This window comes from Octopus bimaculoides, chromosome 25 (assembly GCF_001194135.2).
Source record: "Octopus bimaculoides isolate UCB-OBI-ISO-001 chromosome 25, ASM119413v2, whole genome shotgun sequence".
Classification (NCBI taxonomy): domain Eukaryota; kingdom Metazoa; phylum Mollusca; class Cephalopoda; order Octopoda; family Octopodidae; genus Octopus; species Octopus bimaculoides.
In genome coordinates this window covers 21,374,183-21,380,064 of record NC_069005.1, presented here as the reverse complement: position 1 = coordinate 21,380,064, position 5,882 = coordinate 21,374,183, and the positions used below count along the sequence as shown (strand labels likewise).

The window sequence follows — 5,882 nt, the reverse complement described above, 5'->3', positions numbered from 1 at the left end:
AATTAAGTACCAGTTACGTACTGGGATCGATGTAATCGATTTAATCCCTTTGTCTGTCCTTGTTTGTCCCCTCTATGTTTAGCCCCTTGTGGGCAATAAAGAAATAAGAAATTCTACCTCAACAAACAGAGTTTCACTCATGTAAACAAGGAAAAGTGAATGTTATAAAACAGTGATAGAATACATAAATATTAGGAAAACATGATAGTGAAGTTAAAGTGTTGGTCTACATGGTCAGAGCTTCAATTCTTAGAATGTTGCTGCAATGAAGTCCTCAGCAAAGTATATAACTGCAATTTTCCTCAAAACACTGAGCCTTATGAAGGAGATGACAGAAGACTGAAATATGTGGTACATTGCTATACTCAAGAAGACCTGCCGCACCACAACAGAACTGAGTTCCTAAAATCAGGGTACCATGTAAAAAGCATTGGTGTGGGTGCTGTTACCACGTAAAAAGCACCCAGTACACCCTGTGGTGTGGTTGGTATTAGGAAAGGCATTCAGCCATAAAAACCAAAACAGACTGTGGAATCTGGTGCAGCCCCTGGCCTTGCTAGTTCCTGTCAAGATGTCCAACCCATGCCAGCAATGAAATTGAATGTTAGATGATGAGGATGATGGCGTTGACCAAACAGGATACAAAGCAGTAAAACTAACTGCATCATCAAATACACCATTTCATGCTTGCAAATATGCAGAAATGGCTGTAAAACAACAGAAAGAGTTATATATAATATATATATCTCGTATATTTTTCATTTTAAGTTAAATAAATTTCATTATGATAATTATCTTAAACATTACATGTCTTTTCCCTAGTGGACACAGTTATTCCAAGGTAATCATTTCTACATAATTATTAGGATTAGAAATTTGTATTTGAAAGTAAGGAAATATAAAGTAAAACATTCATAGAATTCACAAATTTATGTATTTATTTATTTATTTATTTGTGAATTTCTAGTTCATGATTATCATGTATAGCACTATTTCAGTTTTTAGTTGGACTTGTCAGCATAATATAACCTGTGATTTATTAATGAAACATTTTATGAAGTGAGACATTTTATTAAAGATAGAAATAATTAGCCTGAAGAAAATTCATGGAATGTGTGGGGTTTTTTTTCTTTCTTCTTTTCTTCAGAGAGTTTTGGCAGTTTAGCAATAGAGAGGAAAGAGAGAAAGTTCATAGTGCTTACATACAGGATAACTGTTTCCAGAGAATTCTACCTTGTGGAAGTATTTTATAGTAGCCAAAAATTATTTTGACAAACTTTTATTATATAATGACATTAAAGAATTTCTCACAGGCAACTTCTGCATGAAGAATATATAGTAAGGTATAAGTTAACATACTTGTTGCAGTGAGCCAAACAGAATTTTTAGCCATGTGAAAGTAAATTAGTAATGAGAGGAAAAGTCATTAGCGTAATGACAATTTTTTCCAGAAAGGCAAGAAAGCACTGAAATTAGCAACTAGAAATAAGTTAAGTTTAGCTAAATGGATATGTGTGTATGAACTGTTGTAATGATGTTCCTAACCCATTACAGGTCGTCGTCGACTTACGACCACAATTGGTTCCGACTGACTGGTCGTAAGTCAATTTGGTCGTAAGTCGGCCTGTAGGTCTACATAGCTTTGTTTTATATTTTTACATTTTTAAGATACATTCTCAAGTAAAAGTCACACACAGCATTCTGTATTATACTATTATACTGGTGTTAGACAAAAGTTTTGGAGTCTCAAGCAGTGCCTTGATGTCTCTGCGACAGGATATTGATCCAACACTTGGGATAACCACAGTGGCGATCAATAACCATTCCTAAGGGAAGCATTTGTTAGCTGACATCATCCGTAGATGGGTTAATTTCTAAGAAATTAAACCGATTAGGTTTCAACTGGACTATTTATTATTGCTGCCGGGAGTTGGCGTGCCAATCATTGTAAAGTCGATTGGTCAGAAGTCGGATAGGTTGTACGTCAACGATGACCTGTATTCACTGCGGTCTTGTACTTCTGGTTTTCATTTACTTCTGTATCACTTCCTTCCACAGTATATAAATTTCCTAACTTAAGTCAGCTTGTTCCTAAGATTGAGTAAAACGTTCAGTTGTCACATCTTCAGCATCCACGTACAACATGGACTTATAGAAAAAAAGTAAACAGTAGGATCAGAGAAAACTAGTATTGGCTAACTGATAGGAAAAGACCAAGCACAATTGAACTAAGCAAGTGGATAATTATAAAAGTCATTGGATTGTGTGTGCAGATGAGATGGTCACAAGTGATATGAATGGATGAAATATATTGAGCAAAAAAGTCCCAGGAGTTGGATGTGAAGTGTATCTGTGGGAAGTGTGGTGGAAATGAACCAAGAAAGACTTGATAAGTGGAAATCATGAAAAACCAAAGATTATTATAGCTCAAAGTATGTTATAATTCACATCTGTAAAGTTGGTACAGAAAAACAAACATCAAGATGATAAATGCTCTTGCTGCTGATAACGATGATCTACTTACTGCATTAATACCATGATTATAAAAAGTCATTAAGTGCAAAATATAATATTAAAGTAATAAATTGAAAGAAAGGAACAAAATCACTGCCGTCTTGTGAAAATAAAGAGCAGAAACTTTAAAAATTGGAATCTATTTTTTTTTATATATATATTGCATTCTTCTACATCTTCAACCACAGAATCTGTAAGAGTCCATTTAGTTAAAACCATTGATAACTACATTTAAGCTAACCTAATTAATCATAACCTCTATTATTGGGAATAGCCTGATAAAGCTATGCTTACTGATATGCCTCCTCAGATTAACTTCTTAAAAGAAATAGGACTTATTTGAATGTACAATCCGGAAACCACGTGAAAATTGTTGTCAGATATTCATAAAAAATTACATATGGTTAGCTTTTCAAGTTGCCTGAATAGCTATTAAATAAATTTAAAAAATCAAAACAGATTCGCAATATTATATAAATTTTAATCAACAAAAATTCACAAAGCTTTTATTAAGATATGTATCTTACTGAACATGACATTTTAACTTGCCTTCTTTTTTTTTTTTTTTAAATATCAGAACTATGATAAATAAATACTATTAAATACCTTTACTTTGATGTATTTTGTTTCTTTTACCTAATAAATAGGAAGGAAAACTAATGAAATCAATTTGAAAAAGTTATGATTTGGAAAAGGTTAATAATATTGTAAATGCTTTTCATTTTGATGGAAAGTACAAATTTCTTAATTAAATTTCACCAAAAAAAAAAAGTTGAAAATACAAAGTAATCTAATTAGGTTCCATACACAAACAAATCAATAAGTAGATATTCACAACTGGAATATGTTTCAGAGAGATGTAAACAAATGATAAAATATAAGTAGTTTCCACTTAGACATATCAGGAAAAAAAAAAAAGAGAGGGAAATGTATTTATTGATTAACTAACATCACATATAGAATAAATGTTATTGCTCAAGAACTCAATCAATATATACCTCTAACAAGGAACTCTTTATATTCTGTAATGGTTTAACTTATGAAAGATTTTATATATGCATATACACACATACACACAGACGTGAAGGCATGCGTGCACACACACAAAATATAAAATGTAATGTAATAAAAAGTTCAGGCTTTGTAGTATGTTCCCCACCCCACTCCTATATCCAGTGTAATCAGACAAAGGGTATCACGGGATATGCTCATGTGCAGAATACAAGCCATGTAATAGTATTAATAAAATACAGAAAACATATATGATATTTTTTGCTTTGCAAAACATACACGTGTTTCAATAAATCAACTGTTAGGATTACATAACTACTGGTTGAAAATTACATAATCTTATCAAACACTTCGTCAGTGCTTAGCAAGAAAAATAAAGTATAGTATAGTTATCAACAACATCAGTAGAGTGGTGGAATACAGAGCAACAGGACATAGTAAACAGTAGAAAGGTTCAGGCCACACTCATTCACACCCATATGTGCAGATACAGCTACACAATCAAAACTATTCCTATATATGCACAATCGAGAATGAAAGAAAATTGATAACCAGAATCATGTGGACTCAATGATGGGGACAACATCAACAACAACAATACCGGCCACAGTAACAATGACAATAATAATAATAATGAATAATAATAACAAGAGCACTCAGAGAGCGCAAACCTCTGCCAAGGCAACGCCAACGTTCTCTCAACGATTAGCCGGAAATGATTTTTAAAATGAGAATATCTGAAATAAACTCGACTGCTCTCACAAATGAGAATATTAAAAATGAACCCGATAACTCTCAAAAATTAAAAACATTGAGAAAATAATCCAGAATCCTTGTCCGGTACCTGATCAATCTCATTGGTAGTCATGGAATGTCCCTAGATTGTCATCGTGATTTCTGGGTTATTTCCCTTCATCAGCACAGAAGAATTCCCGTTTGAAATATATAGTTTTCAAAGTGACAACTAGTCACTGATTTATAAATTAGAAAATTACTTTTTTTAAAAATATCAGAAATCGCAATACATAGATATTGTTTTGAGCTGGGTGGGGGTGTTAGATTCCCTTGTTTGAAAATATAAGGACACAGATCATGTCGTATTGCCAGCTGGAGACGATGTCTCCTGGGGCTAAATTACAGCAACATTCATCCTAAATCAGGACTGCCATGTTATGTTGGCAAAAAAAATCTTTACTCCAAAGTACTGTTGCTGAATATCTCTCGTTGTGAGATTTAAAAATAGTAATTTTCTAATAATAATAATCCTTTCTACTATAGGCACAAAGCCTGAAATTTTGGGGGAGGGTGCCAGTCGATTAGATCGACCCCAGTGTGCAACTGGTACTTAATTAATCGACCCCCGAACAGATAAAAGGCAAAGTCAACCGCAGCAGAATTTGAACTCAGAATATAGTGGCAGACGAAATACTGACAAGCATTTCATCCAGTGTGCTGATGATTCTGTCAGCTCACCACCTTACTTAATAATAATAATAATAATAATAATAATAATAATAATAATAATAAAATCAAGAATAACAGCTATAGTATGTGCAACCCATTACAAATCAAAGGCAAAGGAAGCAAATGGTCAGTTCATTGACAAGTTTATGGTTTCAACATCAAACATTCTGCTCTCTGGCAAACAAGCAAATTGTGTGTTCACAGGAATTTCCATAGTATGTGGTAAGTGGCATATGGTGTATTGCCCACTCCTCACCCTATCATTCATGAACATTTACATCCCATATAAAATACCCATGCGCACTATGCCAGACCTAAGTATCCACACACAGACATACACATATACAGTCACTGAAGCATCCAGGTACACATATTGGTACATATATATATGTTCAAGGATCTCTGCAATATTGTAACATACAGCAAGAAAAGTTTCTTAAGTTACACTACTCCACCACCCTGAAAATGCATACCCACTGTTACATAGCTATAAGTTCATAGGTATATTCACAAAAAAGAAGAAAAGGTAGACTATCCAAGTAAGTTATGTAGGTTCATTCAAACCTGTAACTTAACCCTTTTGTTACCATATTTCTGTTGAGATGCTGTGTTTCGTTTAATTAATTTTAAATATAACAAAGAATTTAGTAAAATAACTTTGTTATCATTAAGCTAGTGTTAGGAACATAAATTGTGACTAAGGTCTGGTGGAAGATTTTAATTCAGAACTTTTGAAAACAAGTCATTTGTACTACAGAGTCAGAGGCGATTTCAGCCAGGTTGGTAATGAAAGGGTTAAATATAATAAAGAATTTAGTAAAATAACTTTGTCATCATTAAGCTAGTGTTAGGAACATAAGTTGTGATTAAGGTTTGGTAGGAGATTTTAATTC

General features: G+C 33.1%; 1 protein-coding gene across 1 annotated transcript in view; it reads right to left on the bottom strand.

The window, feature by feature from the left end:
* LOC106878722 (putative uncharacterized protein DDB_G0282133) overlaps positions 1-5,882 on the bottom strand; it is a 142,405-nt gene that overhangs the window by 78,132 nt on the left and 58,391 nt on the right. The window contains exon 3 of the mRNA XM_052976837.1: positions 3,121-3,150. The gene's annotated coding sequence lies outside the window, so the exon portion shown is untranslated. The remainder of the gene's footprint in view (positions 1-3,120; positions 3,151-5,882) is intronic.